Source organism: Rhamphochromis sp. 'chilingali', assembly GCF_963969265.1.
Source record: "Rhamphochromis sp. 'chilingali' genome assembly, chromosome: 21".
NCBI classification, from domain to species: domain Eukaryota; kingdom Metazoa; phylum Chordata; class Actinopteri; order Cichliformes; family Cichlidae; genus Rhamphochromis; species Rhamphochromis sp. 'chilingali'.
Window position 1 is genome coordinate 28,342,918 of NC_137949.1, and position 20,411 is coordinate 28,363,328.

Sequence of the window (20,411 nt, forward strand, 5' to 3'; positions counted from 1 at the left end):
AACTTTTTTTCTCCTTGCGTTTTGCACTGATTGAGAATTACAGCTGCTGTGAATTATGAGATTAGTCAGGTTTATATGGGTGGGAGAAATATTGCAGGGAAAATAAATCTGCTGTCGAGCTCCATACCTCAATCCATGAAGCCCGGATAAATTTGGTTTAATTCCATTTTATTTAAATTTTTCGGGAGAATTATTGTGATATATCTCCTGTGACACTGGAACAGCATCCTGTCTGTAAAATGCAAAACCTCCAGTTTGCACTGCATAACCTGTGATATGTGTTTAAACCCCCTGTCCTACATGTTAGAGTAGCCTTAAAACAACCAAGATGAATATTGGTTTAGGGATGATTTACATGCCCTAAATTAAAATATAAGTTATAAAAGTCAAATTCATAATCGAGGCTATCAAATGTTAAACTATGAGGACAACGTGTTAGCATAGTTTTGCATTTTTTTTACATTTTAATAGTTTGAGGGGGAACTCGTTTATTACAGCCTATTATATCTGAACACATGAGGTACTCCTGACAGTCACTTTGTTGAAGTTAAATGTGTAATTATACATCTGAACTTTAGAAGCATATAAAACAGCAATAAAAAAAATTAACCTCTATTTCCGGGTCATCTTACTAAATCTTTAATGATTTCTCTGTGATCCCTGTGGCTTTACAATCCCTCTCAGTAACTTGTGGCTGAAACTTCTCCATCACCTGTTAACATGATATCATATCTGCCGTGTATGAGTCAGGTTGACTAATGTGCAGAAGATAGGGAGGTTGGATTTATTTCTGTGAACTAGAAGAGCATTTGTGCATTGTTTGTATCTTGGAATAAAAAAGAGGTCTGGTAAAAGCATGTCTCTATAGTTCCTCTGTATCCACTGAACACAGGGAAAAGCCAAAGAGGAGCCAGTAGCTCGAGCTATAATTGAAGGGAATTAAACATGGATGGGAGCTGCGTTACTGGGTGGATTTTCACCCATTTCCAGAGAGAGAGAGAGAGACATATTTGGATTCAACAAGGTGCAAACATGAACAGTACTTATGAAGACTGTGACATTTAAACTGTGCTCAAGGGTGCTAGGGGGCTCAAGGTATCCCAAGAAAGGATCTCCCACACTCCACATTGATATTGAGTTCTGACCATCTGAATATCACAGCAGAAATAAACTACATGTGGTCTTGAGCTACTCCTCATTGCCTTGTAATTCTGTAGAAAATATGAGACTTAATGGAAACATAAATGGAAATACAGTATTTATGGGAAAAATCACTTGTACAATTGAGGCCATTTCTGACAAGGCTTTGGAGAAAATTAGATGCTTCAGCTCATGGTTGAATGCATCTCTGAGGTGCTGTGCCTTTTTAATACTATATAAGCACAAATGATGCATTTTTATGACAAGCTGTTGCTAATAACGTGCCTAAAGCAGGGGTGTCCAACTCCAGGCCTCAAGGGCCCGGAACATCAAGACATGTTGAGGAGGTGATTTAGCCATTTAAATTAGCTGTGTTGGATCAAGGACACATCTAAAACCTGCAGGACACCGGCCCTTGAGGCCTGAGTTGGACACCCCTGGCCTAAAGATACAATTTAAAATGGATTCTTTTCCAAGTTGTCGTCTGTCTGTAAACGTGACATTTTTTTATGGTTAAGTGAATCATAGTTAAAGTAGATCAAAAGCATTCCTCTGAAAATGGTCAGGTACAAGGACTGGACTGAAAATGAGTAAAAGCAGCCAATGTCTGAGGAAAAACTTTAAAAGATCTTCAGAAAACCTGGAGAACTATTGCTCCAGACATTTTGCCTCAAGACTTTTGTACGGTACTGTACCCGGACCAGCCCATCTGGCACCAACAACAATGCCAAAGTTCCTTAAACTACGTTTCTTCCTAGTTCGGATGCTTGGTTTGTAATTTCATAGTTTTCAGTTAAATAATTCTGCAACTGAGGCGGCAACACTGGGACTGTTTGTTTATTCCTGGCAGAACAAGCAAAATTTATGGTCAAAACCACATACTAAACCATTTGAGGGAAAAAAATGCTAAATTCAATCCACAAAACTAGAAATATTGGCAGTTAAATGGATACGCTCATTAGTATCAAGCAGGATATAAATTCACACATTCGCCATGTGTATCTGTCCACCCACTCCAATAACTTTGATACTGGGCTAGTAAGTCAGGCAAAAAGATAAAAGATTTTTAGGAAATGTTTGATACTTTGATGTAGCCCTCTTAGCAGGTTGACCACATCCACTTCAAATGAGGTCAGAAGAACTGTCACACTTCCGTGCTGCTTTCGTGTGAATGCGCCGAGTTTTCAGTTTGGCGACATGATAAATCACCTCTGACACGAGGTTGTTGTTGAGGGACTAGGGATGCTTGAACATCTATGACACCTAGCGCACACCTCGTACATGGTAATACGTTTCATATTGCATGTAGTTGTTGCAAAACGTCTTTTTTTGTCTTCAGTTGCTTTTGCAGTTTTCAGCCATTGTACTTTAAGTCACCCAGAAAAATGTACTGGATTTTTTTTTTTTTTACCAGAATTGTTCTTCATAATGCTAAATTATGAGGCTTTTTCTGATAAAGAGCACATCTGGGGGAGCACATGAGTTGTTTCGCTATGGCACACGAAGTTGTTATAACTCAAATAGCCCAAGAATTCACAGCCTTTACAAGTATTCAAGTCTGCAGACATTTACATGGCAGACGTGAGTGGGAAGTGAGCTTTGTGCGTTCTAATCATGATATACTACATCAACATGGTGTTTAATTTACAGGTGTTCTCTAACCACATAGTTAGTGCAAGAATTTACACGTTAACTCTGTATACATCAGTTAATAACAGTCGAGGCCTTAGGAAATCCACATGTCTGTACAAAACACAGTGCCCTCAACCAAACAGGAAATCCGTGATTTTCCACTTTACAGATTTCATCATTTTCAGGCTTTCTATCTTTTTTTTTTTTTTTTTTGGCCTGTCCCGTTTGGCTCTTTTGCCATCAGAATTGTTGTCTAAAGGCAAAGAAAGATGCCCAACGGATTTACTTTACCAAATTGACCATCCCAGCCTTGCCGTAATGGTCCATTTGATTCACCTTTTATTGTTTATTTTATTTTCACTTAATGAATACGGGACAGACTTGACTGGGGGAAAGAAGGGGAGAAAGAAAGAGGGAAAGAGAAACAGCTGAGAAGAGGGACGGGGGAGAAGGGCAAAAGACAAAAACCAACAGAACGGGCAGAGAAAAAAAATGCATATATCAATCACCTGGATCACCTGCTGAGAAAGAAAAAAGAAAGCAAGCAGAAGAGAACAAGAGTAACAGAATAAACAACATCAAAATGATATATGGGAATATGACAGTAAATACTAAATGTTAAACATTATTGTGCAGCACATAAGATCAACAGAACACAGTGTGCTTTGAGGTAGGAGCCAAAAAGGGTGTAGTTTGTGGGTGTGATCACCCGTGTGTACACCTGTGAGCATGGACGCGCTTGTTTTTTGTTTTTTTAAAAGGTTCCTTCATGTAATAATCTGCTAGAGGGTGTGGGGGGGCCACAGCCCCGTCCTCCAGGGCATGAAGCAGGTGTGGAGGAGATCAAAACTCCAGACATCCAGAGGCCCCCAGAACACAAGAGACCAAGGAAGACCAACAGAGGGGCAGCTGCGCCACTGTCCCGGAAAGAGCTGAGGAGAGTCCCAGATGAGGGCTCACTCAGCAGCCGCGGAGCAGAAGCCAGGGGGAGTTGCAGTGACGCGCCCGTGAGCTCCGCCGGCAGCCAGCTGCGCCTGAGTGACTGAGCCCCAGGCCGAGAGGCCGGGGGCACCCCACCTCCGAAGTGGCCCGAGCGAGCCCCAGGCCCCAGGCCCCGATAAGCGGCCGCCAAGGAGTGAGCCGGTGTGTACCTGGACGCCCATCCCCGGACACAAAGAACCACCAACGCACCGATGTCTGAGGGGGTCCGCCACTGGCAGGGGAAGTGGTGGTAGGGGGAGATAGGCCTCCAAACCTTGGAGGGCCTGAGATGTCCCCAGAGAGGTGGCGCCTGACACCCAACCTGACATATAGACACAGACATACAGGCACACACAGATACAAACATCCATTCCCACCCTCATGCTCTCATATGCACTCACTCCACACTCAACCAACGTGGAGACAGACATAAAGAGACGTTGTACACACGATCACACTCCCCAAGCGTACTCTACAAACCGGGTCTAGGTGCCCCCGCCCCTGGAGGGGGGAACTGCACCCAGACCCAGGTGGTGTTTCCCTTTTCCCTGCGGTGGGGGGAGGCAGACCGCCCCGACTCCGCAGCAGCAGGAAGGCTCCACACTCCAGACCGCAGTCGGACGGCCAACTCCTCCTCCTAGTCCTAGCCCCCCTGCTCCAGCAGGTCGCAGAGAACGGGGGTGAGAGAAGACTCCGAACCTCCCTCCACCCGCTCATTGTAATGTTGATGCATGTGTGTTCTAAGGTGCATTTAAAACCCAGGAGGGCATGGAGCTACCTGCCAGAGAGCAGCAGGTAAGCGCATAGTCCCTCCTGCTAGCCCTCAATGTCTACGTGTATTTAAAATTGAGAGGTGGGCAACGATGCCAGGGGTGGGGTGTACACCCTGATGGTACTTTGGACTCCGTGTATCGTGCCCACCCCCAAGATCCTATATGTATGTGTAATGAGAGTGTGAGTAATGTGAATGTCTAAGTTGTGGGATAAAATTGAGGCAGAGGCAGCCAGAAGGGGACAGAGGGAGGGGGGGGGGGGGGGGGGGGGTAGCCTCCTCTGCACCCTGGTGACACACCCCTACTCCAAGGCCCTGCATGTGTGGGTGGTTGTGGTGGAGCGGGAAGAGGGAGGCAGCTGGAGATGGGGAGGGAAGGAAGGGAGGGGCAAGTGACCCCTCCCTGGGGCCAGCTCCCCCGCTGACCCCAGTAGGCACCCCCATACTCCGCAACCCACCAGGGAAAGGGGGCCCAGGCCCATCCAGACCGGGCCCAGTGCAGCAGCGCCGCCCGGCCCCAGAGAGCCCGGGACAGTCCACCCAACCCCACCACAGAGAAAACTGCACCCACCCGACCATCCACTCATCTTCCAGACTACATAAGACAATAAACACCCAGGCTGAGATCTTCCTCCACCTCTCCTGTATCTCCCCCTCCTGCAGAGGGAGCTCCTGAGGAGAGGAAAGCTCCTGCAAGATGTGACAATCTCCCCCACCAGTTGAAGAGCCCCCCAGGTGGCTCGACGCACCGGCGGCACCCTGCTCCAGGGCTGGGCCCCCATGCACCCGCCCACCCACAACCCCGGCAACACACCAACCAGGACCCAAGCCCCCGAGGCCCGGTCCGGGTCCCAGCCCAGAGACGGAGCGCCCCCAGAACCTCACGCCCATCCCGGACCCACCCAGGGGCAGCCAGGCTACCAGGTCAGTAACCCACGTCCGTCAGCACAGACCCTCCCCTAGCCCCGCTGCACGCAGCCGCGAGGAAACAGTCACCGGAGAGCCAACAGAGCCCCTAACCGGACATGACCGCTACCCCGGTTGAGCCCCCCAAGGAAGATGCCTCCGGGGAACCCCCCGACGCCCTAAGCCTGTCCCTACCCCCACACCAATCACAACAGTGAAGGCGGGACCAAACTATGACCCCCCACCCCCACTAGGTGATGGAGCTGATCAAAGGAGCCCAGAGCAATTGATCTGATGTGGTGGCAGAGGCTGTATCAAGACTAATGTAATCTAATAGATAATTTCTATATTGGTTAGAATTAAGATTATTTTTATTTTTCCAGTTCATGAGGACTGTTTTCTTGGCTATGCATAGGGCAGTGAAAACCATATGGGCGATATTCTTTTCTGAAGTGACATTATCTAAGCTGCCCAACAAACACACTAAGGGGGAAGTTGGAATGTTACATTTCAGACACTTCGATAAGTCTTCACATATCTCGCGCCAAAACTTCTGAACTGGTGGACAGAACCAAAGAGCGTGGCTTTCTATCTTAATGACATCCTCCATATTTGGTCAGTTTAGTCTAAAGACCTCGGGGAAGCTAAATTGCGAGTTTCTGAGTTTTCATTGAAAGGCGTGTCGATGGAACAGTGGTGAATTATGGTGTTTTGTCAAGAAACCTTAACGTGTAATTAACCAGACTTGTAGCATGGAATTAAAACTTCTAGCATGAGGCCACACTCAAAAAAAACAAAACAAAAAAACATCCCTGACCCTCAGTAAACATGAAGCAATATTTTAAAAAAGGCGACTGAAATATGAAATGAAAGATTTCTTTTTTCAAATAATTGATCACTAAGGAAAATGTGCTTGGTGTAAACTGAATGTGCACCTGTCAAGTGAATTTCAAATAACCAGATTCCATTAAATGCAACATTTTATATTGTACTTATGAAACAATATTACACACATTTTTTTTAGCGCATATGGATGTGTGGATTTCGATTCAGACCCTCCTCTGTACTGGTGACTAAAACCTACAGATCATGATGATGCAAACGTTTTTCATGCTATGTTTAATAGCATCGCCATCATGTGTCATTACGTACAATACAACTTGAAGATCACAGTGATCCTCATGCCCGAAACACATTTATTACAATTTTCCAAATTTAAGGACTAGCATGGTTGTGTGTTGTTCCTACACAGAAAACACTGAGTCATAATAGACAAAGACCTTCTTTGTAATGAAGTTACACTGTGTGCTTCTCAGGCATAGTGTCATCACCACAGGGCTATGGGTGGTTGGTATTTTTTGGTGGACCGCATGCAAGTATATGTCGTAAGTATGATATAAGCAGTCTGAAGCCATTTAGTTTTGATCATTAGTTCACCCATTGTGACATTTTAGCTCTTTATGGAGAAGAACCAAAATGCAGACACAACCTAAATGACATAAATAACAAAGTACATAAACAAAAATAACCCTTTAATGACTGATTTCCCCCTAAAAAGAAAAGAAAAAATAGGAGAGGATAACAAATAGAAGTAAACACGGAAGATAAAAGGAATGTGTTAAGACAAGGAAGGATTGGATCAGATCAGGGAACTCCTCCTTAGTTTGAATGCTGGTCTCAGCTGTGTCTTCAAAGTTATACACAAAAATGCAAAATTAGCAAATATATGTTGACACTATTACTGTCTATATCGTTACAATGGTAGTCAGTTATGTCTGTAATGTTATTAGTTGCTATAAACACAGTGGTTTTGTTAAACGGTGCTCAGGTAGACTATAAGCTGACACAGTGAACTACCTGACATAGACAAATTTCTCTATCTTTAGACCTTTTCACTATTTCTTATGTTATTGTATGCAGGGATAGAAAATATTGTTTGATCAGCAAAGTTTCACAGGAAACATGGACAATGAGCCAAAATATTTGGGGAAATCAACCCACAGGTTTCTGGGAGGAAACAAGTGAGAGCTGATGGAGCTCCATTTAACTGATGTGTAGCCAGCGGCGGTGAGTTCGGAGTACAGGTAACCCCGGGATTCCAGAATACCCCAGAAAGGAGCGCCTTGAGAACGCCACGGTTTCTAGGGGAACGATGCAGAACGAGCTCATGAGATACTTGTTTTCTCTCGTGAGGGAGGACGTCATCAGCCCAGAGCAGAGCAGGGCTGTTGTGTCAGTCCAGACAGATGAGATCATGGATATTGCCACACAGTACCTGCTTGTGCTTGCGCTGTGTTATGTTGATTGTGAAGGGGAGAATTTTGAGCTCATCCCTCTGTAGTCACCTACAGCTGATTCCATTGCTACAGTGCTAACGGGCTCCATACCGCCATCCTTCTGAGAATAAGAACAATGTGCTCACCTGTGTACCTACAAGGACACTGAGAATTCTGCAGAAATTATTGAAATGTATTTTCCTTAAGCCTTTGAATTAAAACAGAAAGACATTGTCTTTTAGATATACTTATTATATTATTCAATCTTTAATTTTATTTCAGCAGACAGCTAAAATGCAAAGACATTTCCAAACAACCTACTGCAGTAAACACACTCACCGTCGTGCCCAAAGCTTGCTGACACATGCAGAACTTCAAGCTGCTGGACAGCATTGTCTCGTTTCTTCTTTCCTATTGGGCAGCTCCCTTTGGATGAGGGTAAGCCTCTGTTTAGCAGCACGTCTCAGGCATACCTGCTCGACAAGGACCTCACGTTGACCTGAAAGCACCTGCCATTGTAGAGACACGTGACAAAGCAATTCAGCAACTGTGCCCAAGTTTAAAAGGTCTTTTTTTTTTCTTTTTGGATATTCTGAAGTATTACTAATATGAAGCATTTAACACTATGTCCCAAATTTTGTTAAAACTATCACAAATAAATAGAAATGAATTTCTATTTAACACATTTGATATCAAAAAGCAGTAAAATGGTCAGGGATGGCCTGATCACATCACTGGTGTTATTGGACAAGAGTACTGGACAGGTCACCAGCCTATCACAGGGTAACTAAAGCTTAGTTAAAAACCTACTGTCTTGACTCGGAGTGATTGCAGTCATCTCCATCTTAACATCGCAAAAACCAATGAGATGGTTTTAGACTTCAGGTGAGGTTGGAGGAGGACCCAACCAACACCTATAACCACCATTAATGTGGTGTTCAGCCACAGATACCTTGATGTGCAGTTGCACATTAAGTTGGACTGGAAGAGCCATATGGAAGCAGTGTACACTGAGGGACAAAGACGATTTAATTTCCTAAGGAGGTTAACATCTGTCAACCTTTGCTCCACAGTGTCAACCACATGGTGGTGATTTGTTTGATGCTGTGGCCTGCTGGGGAGAAAGGGGTCCACACAGCACACAGGAACAGAGTAAACAAACTTATCAAGCAGGTCGGCTCTGTGCTCGGGTCTGAACTTGAGAAAGTCCAGCAGGTGGCAGAGAGAAGGATGCTCTCGAAGCTGAAAGCAGTTACCATCAACCCTGCCCACCCTCTTCATGCTCCGGAGGTTATCGACAGTAGCATCTTCACTCAAACACTGATTGCACCAAAGTGCAAGCCTGAGCATCTCAGGAGGTCCTTTATACCCGCTGCTACAGGACTGTTTAATGCACAGTAATGATAAGATGATCTGCATGTTTGCATATTTGCACATTGGTTATTGGCCAATTTAATTATTTTTATGTTATTAACTGTATTTGGAATTGATATTGTTTAGCTGTTTGGGATGCGTCGACTGTATTAAAGCTGCAGTGGCAATGCAATTTCCTGTGTGAGCACCAGGTTTTATCTCCCAAATAAAATAAATTCCACATGTTATACTACCATTGAGGTCTGGATTTAAAATTGAAAAATATGCCATTCTCTTGAAATAGCGCTGCACAACGCACATTAAATCAGTTTACACAACAATACAAAGAACAAAAAACAAAACATGAGCAAGTCTATCAGCAGTAGGCAGTTTAAATGTTAGTGCAGGTGTGTCAAGGAAGCGAAAACATAAACTACAGAATTATTTTTTGGCTTAAAATTGTAGAAATTACTTTTTAAATGTTAGCCAAAGGCCACAATATAATGCCTGTTTTATTAAGTCAAAGCACTGTGAAGCAGACGTTTAATTAAATTGAATCCATTCATAAATTTTAGAACTGAGCTAACCTTTTTCTCTTCTCTCTCACATTTGCTGAAAGCAAAGAGATTTGAGGGGCATTGCTTTTTACACCAAATGAAATGAGCGTCTCGTTAAAAAGCAGTCACTGCTGCTGTAAAGTGAGGTGAAACGGGAGATGCATTGACAAAAGTGTCTGGTTACAAAGGATTCAGTAGCTTAAGTCAAGTCAGAAGGGATTTTGAGTCCATCCCAGGTCACTCTGTTCACACAAAACACTAGAAATGAGCTGCCAACGGTGGCTGGGCTTTCCCTAAGACACAAGAAGAGGAGCTTGGTCATTCGTGCGCCGGGGGGTGTCAGAGTAGAGCCACTACTCCTTCCACATCAAAAGGAGCTAGTTGAGATGGCTCAGACATGTGACTGGGAATGGATGATGGATATTTTGACTACATGATTAATTTGGCTGAAAGAATGAACTTTTATTATATTACCTGTATTTTAGTGTAACTCAACAAAAGCAGTTTAAAAGAGCAATTACACATTTTCTGGTTAATTCATGTGATATTAACATATTTCATTTTTAAATATCTTTAGTATACAGGTGGAATTATTTCTCAGATTTTGTTTTAATAATTGACAGCTGATATTTAACATTATTGTTCTTTTCCAAATTAATGCCAATTCTTTGATAATCATGTAGCTCGTGATATCAAGTGGCCTGGGATGAATTATCGTTTCACTCCCTACGTTGATTTTATTTATGAGCTTTCAGAAATTAATGAGTCAAAGCATATAGCCTCTGTTGCTCTGCACAAATAATTTCCCCAACAAGTGACCAAAATAATTTTTAAAAATCTATTATCAGTGCTTAAAAACTCATGAGATTTTGCACATCTATCTGAAGTGGTGACAGTTTAATTACTGATCTTGCATGTTGGTATGGCGATGTGGTTCTAACGATGCAATTTTGAGGGATGCTTTTGCCATTTTCAGGTGTTGTATTGTATTTTAATGAACTCTTTCTAGGGCTTATTCTTTTGGAGTTTCTTGATCCACTGGCAATCTGCTATCCTGCCTTTTGAGTTATGATAGCTGGGATAGGCCCCAGCTACCCTGCAACCCTGAATTGTATAAGCAGAAGAAAATCATTGGCTGAATGGATGGATGGGTTTCCTTGACGAGGAATGTCATTGTGTTATTGTAGATCTGCAGGGTTAGCAGCAACGTGAGGTATAATTAGTGGGTATTCCCCTGATACCTAGTGGGGCTAAAAAGCCATAATGGTGCACCAATCAATAAGAGTCTAGGGCTAAAAACACACCCACATGAAAACCCACAACCACAGCACGTGATTACACATTGCAGATTTTCAAATGTAGTTTACTTGCTGCAAGGTTTTGCTCATTTCTTACAACTTTTTTTTTTAAAAAAAATAGAAGCTTAATTTTACTTTAGAAATTACTCGTTTGTTTAGCTTAAGTCAGTTCATCTAAATTAATCATAACCTTTGTTATTGTTTCCGCGATCACATTCAAATGCTAAAATACTGCCCGACGACCAATTTCTGCAAACAAGCCATTTTAAATATCAACGCAAACAAAAGCACAATACAAAAAAAGGGAGACCATAAACTCCATAAATTCTTCACTCAGTGTTCAGCAGCAGAGCCCGACCCTCTCCCCTCAATCCCCCCGCCAGGGTTAGGTTAATACACCCGTCAAAAGGAAAGGGCTTAAATACATTAACTGGGTGAAACCCATCTGTCAGCCACAGCGGGGGCTGCTGGGGACGGTGACATGTGGACGATGCGTCCGTGGCCCTTTAAGAAACTCCATGTTTTCTCTAGGCTACATGATGCGTCAACACAAAAAGCGGATGATGCTGTTATGTAAAAACATGCCAAAGTGAGCCGTAGTTTGCAGGATTTCTGCGGAGTGCCGAGTGCGCCTCGCTCCGTCTTATTGACCTCTGCTTTAGTTCTAAGTTTACCGAGTGGCGATTTTTACGCGTAGAGCGTGGAGCGGCGCAGATCGGAGCAGGAGAGAGGAGAAGAAGAAAAAAGGCTTCAGCCGATCAACTCAACATGAGTCGCCCTCCGCACGGTTTTCCTCCTTCACTTGCGGGAAGCGTACACCTGACGCATCACTCTCTCTTGCCGTGGAACTGATCTTCCTCTCCAACATACCGACTCCCGCTGGGTTATTTTCCACTTTGCGAAACGGTAAGACGCGAAAGCGTTTCAACTCTTATCGCATTCGAGGCAAAACTGAAAGTGTCAGGCAGGACAGGATCGAGAGAGAGGAGGCAGCTCGGGTTGGAATAATCTGTCAGCTATTGACAGATAGCAGATCCTTCTTGTTGCCGGGGATCTGTAAAACCCTCGGAGGTAACTTTCGGAGACATCTGTTGTCAGTGGTGTCACTTGTGCAGGTGGCAAAGCTGCCTCTTTTTTTAATCGGCCAAACACTGGGTAGCAAGGCTCGATCGGCTGAGACTCCCAGCTCGTGATCGCAGAAAATGTCACGCAAGCAGCTTCTGTTAGAGTCAAGTTTGAGGCTCGGCTCTGTGTTGGAGTTTGTATTTGTGGGTTTGTAAGAGCAGGGGGAACGTGGAGATCCTCTTGGAACATGTAAGGGGTTGGTTTTTTTTTTTGTTTTTCTAAAGACACGGCTAAAGCATGCCGATTAGTCGAATCTGAGGGGTTTATTAATCTTTTATACACTTTCAAGCTAATGATGCCACCAAAGTAGTAGTGGTAGTAGTGGCGTTTTGGACGGTTTAAACGTTGATTTACTCAGAAAGATAAACAAACTGATGTTAGAGTTTTACGTGGTTTAATCCATCTGCTCCAAACAGTTGAAAGTTCTCTGCAGGTTACTTATTTAACAGCTGTAGTTTCTATAGAAGATTATTAATGCTTTGTTCGCCTACTTGTGTGCCTTTTCACTGCGGTTTTGGCACTTTTACTCAGGTAAAACATCTGAATACGTCTTGCATTACCGCTGGTTTGACAGAATAAGCAATCTGAAGGTTTAACTTGGACTGTTTTGCACTTTTCCCTGACATTTCATAGACTAAACAATCAGTAAGTCAAGGAAATGAAATGCCACAATCTGGGAAGAATCATCTCCTGCTGTTAAAGGCCACTGGAAAGTGCAGGCTTTTCATATGACATGAGCTTTATAACACAAGTTGCCTGGTGAGTTCCTGGGCATAATAGTGTTTGTAAAGGCCCTTGTGAGCAGAAGAGCCTGACAATAGAACGCCAGCTTTGGAGGTCGTGGTAGATTTGTGTCTGGTCGGTTCTCCAGCATTACCTTGACAGGCTTGCCATAGCAGCATGTTGAATAGCGTTGCGCTGCCCACACGTGAGCCATAAAGCTGGATATCAATCCAGGACTTAATCCCATTATTGCTGAAGAACTGCCCTGATGTGGCCACGGAGGAAAGACGCACTGACCTCCCAGATGTCCCAGAGGAGACGAATACCTCCAGCCTGCAGTCGGGACACATGTGGTCAGAAGAAGAAGGAGGAGGAGGAGGAGGAGAGGGCAGAAATGAAAAGAATAGCTGTTAGCAGACTAACTGAAACAGTGGCTGTGTTGTCGCCCTGTTATCATCTTTAAAAATATATTTCACTTGTTGAAAAGATCATCTGAAAGTGAAACAATTTCCGCCTACAGCTGCGTAGGAAAAGCACACTGACAAGTCCCAATTTTCCAAAACATCACTGTGTGGTTGTCATCACACTGTAATTCCCCACAGAGTGATGTTAAATATTGTCTAATAGAAACACCACTTTGGGCTGTTTTTTGGGGGTTTTTTGTAACAGTTTAGTTTTTTAATTTGCTTTTTAATCTAATATCTGTTGTTACATTTTCAAGATTTGTTTTCTAGCAGAGAAACTTGTATTTCTAAAGAATTTTTTAGGGAGAACATTAGAGAAATCCATTTCCTATATGTACTTACTTATTCACTAAGTGAAGAACACAAGTCGTTTCTTCATGATCACAGTGCTGTCCAAACCAGCTGAGTTTAAAGAGCACTTTATGTTAAAAATAATCATGCTTATCTAAGTTGCCTTCATGCGCTGAGCTCAGTAAGTGAGCTTTTTTGTTTCTAATACCAAACTTACTTCTTATAAAGCCCTAAAATTAACTTTACATAAAGCAAGAACCAGATATGTTTTCATATAATACATCTAAAGGAACCAGCTGACACACAGAGCTACCTGGGAGCTTTATCCTTAAACCCTGACCCAGCAAAGTTACGAAACCTCAGAGCAGGTGCCCACTGTCCTCTGCAGGTAACCCAGCCTCAGCTGAGATGTGGGTGTATGATGGGATTCCAAAGAAATGCACGTGGAACAGAAAGTAACATCATTATTTTATTTTGTACAAAGCCACAGGTTAGTTGGCCTTATTGGGAAGAAAATAGGGCAAATAGTGAAGTTTAACCCCCAACCACAGCGTTGCACATAGCCAGGCTGACCTGTAATTATGTCTTTATTGACATTATAATGAGGTCAATTGCTGCGATCGTAGATTTCAGCTGTTACTTGACTAAATGCCATCATAACCACAAAAGAAGTGCTTGTTACAGGTTAACATACAATTTACAGAACTTTGCACCTTTTTTTTTTAAATGTTTTCTAATGCTAATGAGTTTCCTTCTTATCCCTGTTCACTGGTATGAATATTTCTCTGTACTGAATGAGCAGTGAACCTCGGGATTAGCAAAGCTGCTCTGTAGCCCTTAGTTGTCTAAAAGCCATTAGCCAGCCCATACTGCTCTGCGCTCTCTTTCCCCGACTCACGCTGGCTCAGTTCCAAGACACAGCTGTGAAAATTACAGGCCTGCTTCATGGAAACATAGAAGAAGAGGAGGCAGGGCTGGTGTGGACGGGAGGAGAAGTGGAGCAGAGATCCACAGACTGCTGTCAGCTGTCCACTGGTCCACAGCTGCAGTGGAGATTTTAGAGATGGGGTCTCACTCACTTCTACTTCTGACACACACTGGGATTGTTTACATGTGTGTGTGTGTGTGGGTTTTGATGGAGGCATTACAGTAAATCCTGTTTGGCCGCGACTAAACAGAACAGAAGTCCTCCCTGTGACTGACAAACGTCAGGCTCCTTCAGCGAAAAGCACATGGCACCAAGCGTCCTTCAGTTTGGCAGATGCTAAAAGCATGACTGAGACCCTGGCAGGTGGGCAGGCGGGCACCCCCACCCCCTCCTCACTCACTCCTCAGCTCCTCAGGCCTCCTCTATCAGAGAGTCATTGTTCATGATGATGATGACAATCTCTCACTGTCTCCATTCACCGTGCTATCTCAATCCATCACTCTCTTGTCTCTTGCCTCCTCCCTCCATCGCTGTCTCACACACATTCTCTTAAATATCCCCCCCCCCCCCCCCCCTCTTGTTTTCCCCTGCTCTCTCACAAAGTCTGTGTCAAACGCCTGTATCTCTGAAGAGCTGTCAGGCAAAGAAAAACAGGAAGCTGAATGTGAAAGGAAAAAAAGCCTCTCTGACTTCTACTGAGTTTGACTTTTCTTCTGCTCAGTGAGATGTAAGAGGTGAGATTCTCTCCTCTCCTCTCCTCTCCTCTCCTCTCCTCTCCTCTCCTCTCCTCTCCTCTCCTCTCCTCTCCTCTCCTCTCTGTTGCTTCACTTCGATCTTCATCAGTATCTCTCCATCTACTTCTCTTTTTTTCCCCTCTCTCCTCCCCTTTTGCTAGTCAGGCAGCCTGGCATCTTGCCCCGTCTCTTTGAAGCAGAACAGTAGAAGCAGATAATTACACTTCCTGTCCTGTATCTGCTCTGTGTTGCTCAACTGTCATCTTTACATCGGTAGGCTACACGTTGAAGACGATAAACAGCTTACAACCAGTTTTGAGCTCGAAGCGCTGCTCTGTGTGCATGACACATTCTCTTTTGAAGCTGCGTTTTGCCTCTGCACGTGTGCAATTAAGATGATTTTTGTCTATCATGTTTATCAGTTTCTTGGCTGTTTTTAAAAAGCTTCATTGACTGCTCTGTGTATCCCCCCCCGCCTGCGTCAGACTGAATTGTGCACCCTGTCTTCCTATTTCTAACAGAAATGGTCAGATTAAGTTAAAATTGAGTTTAAGATTAGACTTTAAAATCTTTCCTAACACATGCAAACTCAATCACATGATAACCAGCTATTTGTCACATTGCTGCTATCAGCCAAGACTGACACAAACACTTCTCTCGCACACACGCTCCCTTTAGAAAGCCCCTGGTAAACAAACAGTCTGCAGCCAAACAATGACAGGTTGTTAAAGTGGTTAGAGAGATATGCCCTGCTGAAAAAGTCCATTTTGTTTTAATGACAGGAGACTGGTGTACACGGCACTTCCTCTTCTGTTCTTAAACTGACTCTTCCCATTCATTAGCACTGCTGGTACTTTTTTATTTTAATCTCTAGGGTGTCACCCAGCTGTTTTATGTGGAGCTTTGTGCGGTTGTATGTGATTTTCATTACATCATTGTTGCATTCAGGCTTTGCTGGTGTGTGTAACAGTCACATTATCTGCTGTGGGTATCACTGTCAGGCTCAGAGCTGCTGTGCAGCCAAAACACTGTAGGGAAAATGACAAACTGACCATTAGTCTCAAATCAGCCACTTGTAGCTAGCCTGAGAGTGAGGACACCTCGGCTAAGAGTCATAAGAGCTGCAGCGAATAATACCACAAGCAGGTTTTGAGCAACAGTAGAAACTGTATTTGCATCAGCTCCACTGGTACACGATGTTTCAGTCAGTTTGAGCAGGCAAAGCGAGTTGTGGACACAAAACCAGCATTGCGTAGTCAGGCAGCTGGGCAAAGGGCACATGACCGATCTGAATCAAATGCCCCCCCATGGACTGTGTTGAACCCATGAGGTGACATAATAGGTTGAGTGCATAGTTCAACTCAAAAGGCCTAAATCGTACATTTCTGTATCCTGTTTTTTTGCTGCAAGTTTATTCTTAAAGATCTGACCTGAAGGTATTATTTGTGCCTGTGTCACTGTTGTTAGGCAGTGCATTCACATCTAAGTGTGGCTTCCTAACTGCGCTGGCCTTGCCTTGCCAGTCCGCCACAGCAAAGCTTGAAATGTGAAAATCTTCCACAGCCCACCCAAACCTTTAGTCACAACCAACTCAAGTGATTTTATTTTTAAATTCCCAAAGTATTTGATCATATAGAATTTATAACTTAAAACTTTTAATTATGATTAAATATTCAGTTAAGAGTTTTCTAACTGAATGTTTTAGTGTGTTGTGTGTGTTTATGAGAAATGACCTCTCAGCCCACCTGCAGTACCTTCGCTGCATGATGTCTCATCAGGGCTTCACTCCCTGAACATATTGATGCCTGTCACAAATATTTAGTCTCCTGGTGTAGTGATGTTTTAGTTTGGGGATTTAAAAAAAAAAAAAAATCACATTTGGGTTGCTTCACACTGGTTATATAAAAATATGGCTGTAGGACTGAAGGTGTTGGCTCACAGTTAGTGGGACATGATTGAAAATCTCATAACAATTATTCCAGTCATTAACTAGCTCTTTAGAGCAGCCATAATTAATATTTTTGTTGTAACAACAAGTGGCTCAAATGACTGTGTGCAGCCTAACTGCACTGGGACATTATTCTTAGTTTCTAGTATTTATCTGCTAGAAAATGACTCCTCTGAGGACTTGTTGGAGACCAGAAAAGAACAAATAAATGATTTTTTTGTTTGTTTCAGGCCAGTTTTTTTTTAGAACTGACTAAAAACTCATCTCCAGTGAATGAGTGCTCTGTAAGTACTTTGTGTCTGCTGAGGGTATAAATAAACATTTGGCATGAAAAAAAAAAACCCCCAGTTTGAATTCCAAACTCTTCTTTAAAGAGTTGCTTCAGTTCATTGAGGTTTGTTGGCATTGGTATATCTTTGTTGTCATTTGGCATTATATAAGTACAATTGAACTGATTCATACGCAGCTCTATTAAGATCCTGTCAAAGCATTTCAGTTGGGCTGAAGTTTGGACTTTCATTGGGCCATTGCAACATCTTGATTATTTAAAGGAGCCGGTCTACAAGAGAATGGCTGTTGGCCTCACATTTGACTCTGTAAATACTTTGGTATACGGAACCATTCAAGGTCAATTCAAAGACTGCGAGATAACCAAGTCCTGCGACTGCAAAACGAGCCTAAACCATCACCACTCCACCACCACCATAGTTTTATGAGGTGTTCGTGCTGATATGCTGCGTTAGGTTTTCATCAAACGTGCTGTGCAATCTTCCGCTTACTGGCAAATGCCTTTAATGTTTTCTACTTGTGAATAATCTTTTGTTTCACTTCAAATTGTTTGTAAATGGTTTTACATCCATTCCCAGATTAACTTTAGATCATCAATCGATCAACGTCTTAACGAGGAGACATTAGCCTTTCCAATCTTAGTGAAGCTGACTGACTTTCTGTTGCTGAAAGCACCAGACCTGCAAACTGCCAGAACATCTGCTTTCATAGAGTTGTTCACTTGCTGATGATCAGTTAAATAAGTGCATTTGATTAAGAGTCTGGATGCTACTTATCCAATAATTCCTACAAAAGCAGGAAGGGTGTACTTAGTTTCCACAAACTGCTTCTTCTTCATTTTGCTAAATAAGTAATGACACGGTGTAGTATGTCATGTTGTGGTTCATCTGAGGTTGAGTTTACATCATTTCAGATCCTGCTAAGGACCAAATGATTTTTTTTTTTAAATTATCTCCTAATATATAAAAGCCTTGTAGTGGAAAAGGACGTACTTCCTCTTTCACATTACAAACGTCTCTTCTGGTAAAATGTTTTGGTGGGTTTGTTTTGTTTTGCTTCTCCTGAAATGATTGAGATGTTTGCTGTATGTCTATAGATCAGCACTGAGCGGGTAAGTGAGTGCATCCTGCATGTAGGAAGCATTTAGCCCTCTAAGTTGTTGCCCTGCACCTCTCCGCAGTGTGTTGCAGCGTGTTTATTGCAGCGCAGGTCATCTCTCAGCAGTCCATTCTCCCTCAGCTCACCCCGGTGCTCACGCCTCATTAGCTCAACACACTCAGGTCCTTTGCAGCTGTTAATTACACACTGTAAAGCTGATATCAGCGAGGACAGCATTTATCCCAGTTAAGCTTGATTCTGACTTGTCAGTAACTTGACAACATGGTGGCTTTCCAATCAGGCTGTTGTGGAAAAACAAAATTGAACCGTCCGTTAAGCTTTTCTTTAACTTGAACGCCCACTGAGTGAGTCCAGCAGCCGTCAGTGATAGTCCGTAATTTGTGTGTATCGCAACGGGCCGATCTTATCTGTGTTAAGAGGTAATAAATGATGAGCAGCAAATGATCAGTCATGTTTAGATTGAATGTCTCATTCAGAGCAGAGGATACAGTAAATTAGCCTAATTAAGAGGGATACATGCTTCTATTTTTTTGATGTTATTCATGAGAAAAACATTACTAACCTACTACATTAGGCATTAACATGATGAATTTATAGCTCATTGCATATTCGTCATTACATAATATATCGTATTATTTAGTGTTTTTCCTGGGGCTCTATGTAAATGTTATCAATGTTGATTAAAATGTCTCTTCTTCTCTAACGAGATCTGTTCAGATGACTTATTTTGTCAACACATGGATGGAAGTTGTGATATTTTGTAGCTTTTACTTAAATGAATACAGTTTAACATGAATGCATTTAATGCAATTCATCTTTGTGCTTCTTTACAGATAAACTGTGCTTCATATAAAGTCACAGCCACTTTATTAGGCACATCTTGCTCTTGCTGGGTTTTGCATTTTGAACTGCTTTAATTCTTTGTGGTACAGATTGAACAAGGTGCTGGAAACATTCCTGAGAGATTTGGGTCCATATTGTTGCTGTAGATTTGTCGGCTACATATCCAGGACGCGAATTTCCTGTTTCCCCCACATCTCAAAGGTGCTCTATTAGACGGAGAGCTGCTGGTTTTGAAGGCCGCTTGAATACAGTGAACTCATTGTTATATTCATATATTCACATTTGTGACATGGTGTGTCATCCTGCTGGAAGTGGCAAACAGACGATGGGTACACTGTGGTCATAAAGGGATGGGCATGGCCATCAACGATACTGCTCGCTGTGGTGTTAGTACCAACTGATGGTCAGTTGGTACTGAGGGGCCCAAAGTGTAACAGGAAAATGTCCCCTACATCATTACACCACCAGCATCGGCCTAAGTTTTGAAACAAGGCAGGATGAAGCCATGCTTTTATGTTATTTACTTCTAATTCGACCTTAACATTTTAATGAAAGAGAAATCAAGACTCATGAGACAGGAAACATATTTCCGGTCTTCTGCTGTCTAATTTTGACATTTCCTGTTCTTAGCTGACAGGAGTGGCACCTGGTGTGGTCTTCTGCTGCTGTAGCCCACTTGCTTCAAGGCTGGACACGTGATGCGTTCAGAGATGTTTGTCTGCACACTTTGGTTGTATTATAAATGATTTGAGTTAGAATCAGATTCATCTTCATTTGGTTAAGTTTGTTTACACAAACAAAGTTCTTTGCTCTCTGCATAAGAAAATAAATATTTTAAAAACAGACATTTTTTAATAAGCAGATATAAATGGAGACCATAAATACGAAGAGTAGATGAAAAGTAAGAAAAATACAAGTTACAAATTCTTAATCTATACAAACTATAACAAATTACAGCTGGGCCTGAATGATGGATATAAATAGGCTGAACATAAAGCAACGTGGACGAACCCTAGACATTTATTTTAATAGT

General features: G+C 42.8%; 1 protein-coding gene across 1 annotated transcript in view; it reads left to right on the forward strand.

Moving 5' to 3' along the window:
- Nucleotides 1-11,448: 11,448 nt before the first annotated feature.
- bahd1 (bromo adjacent homology domain containing 1) overlaps nt 11,449-20,411 on the forward strand; it is a 35,184-nt gene continuing 26,221 nt past the window's right edge. Inside the window, exon 1 of the mRNA XM_080870487.1 lies at nt 11,449-11,821. The gene's annotated coding sequence lies outside the window, so the exon portion shown is untranslated. The remainder of the gene's footprint in view (nt 11,822-20,411) is intronic.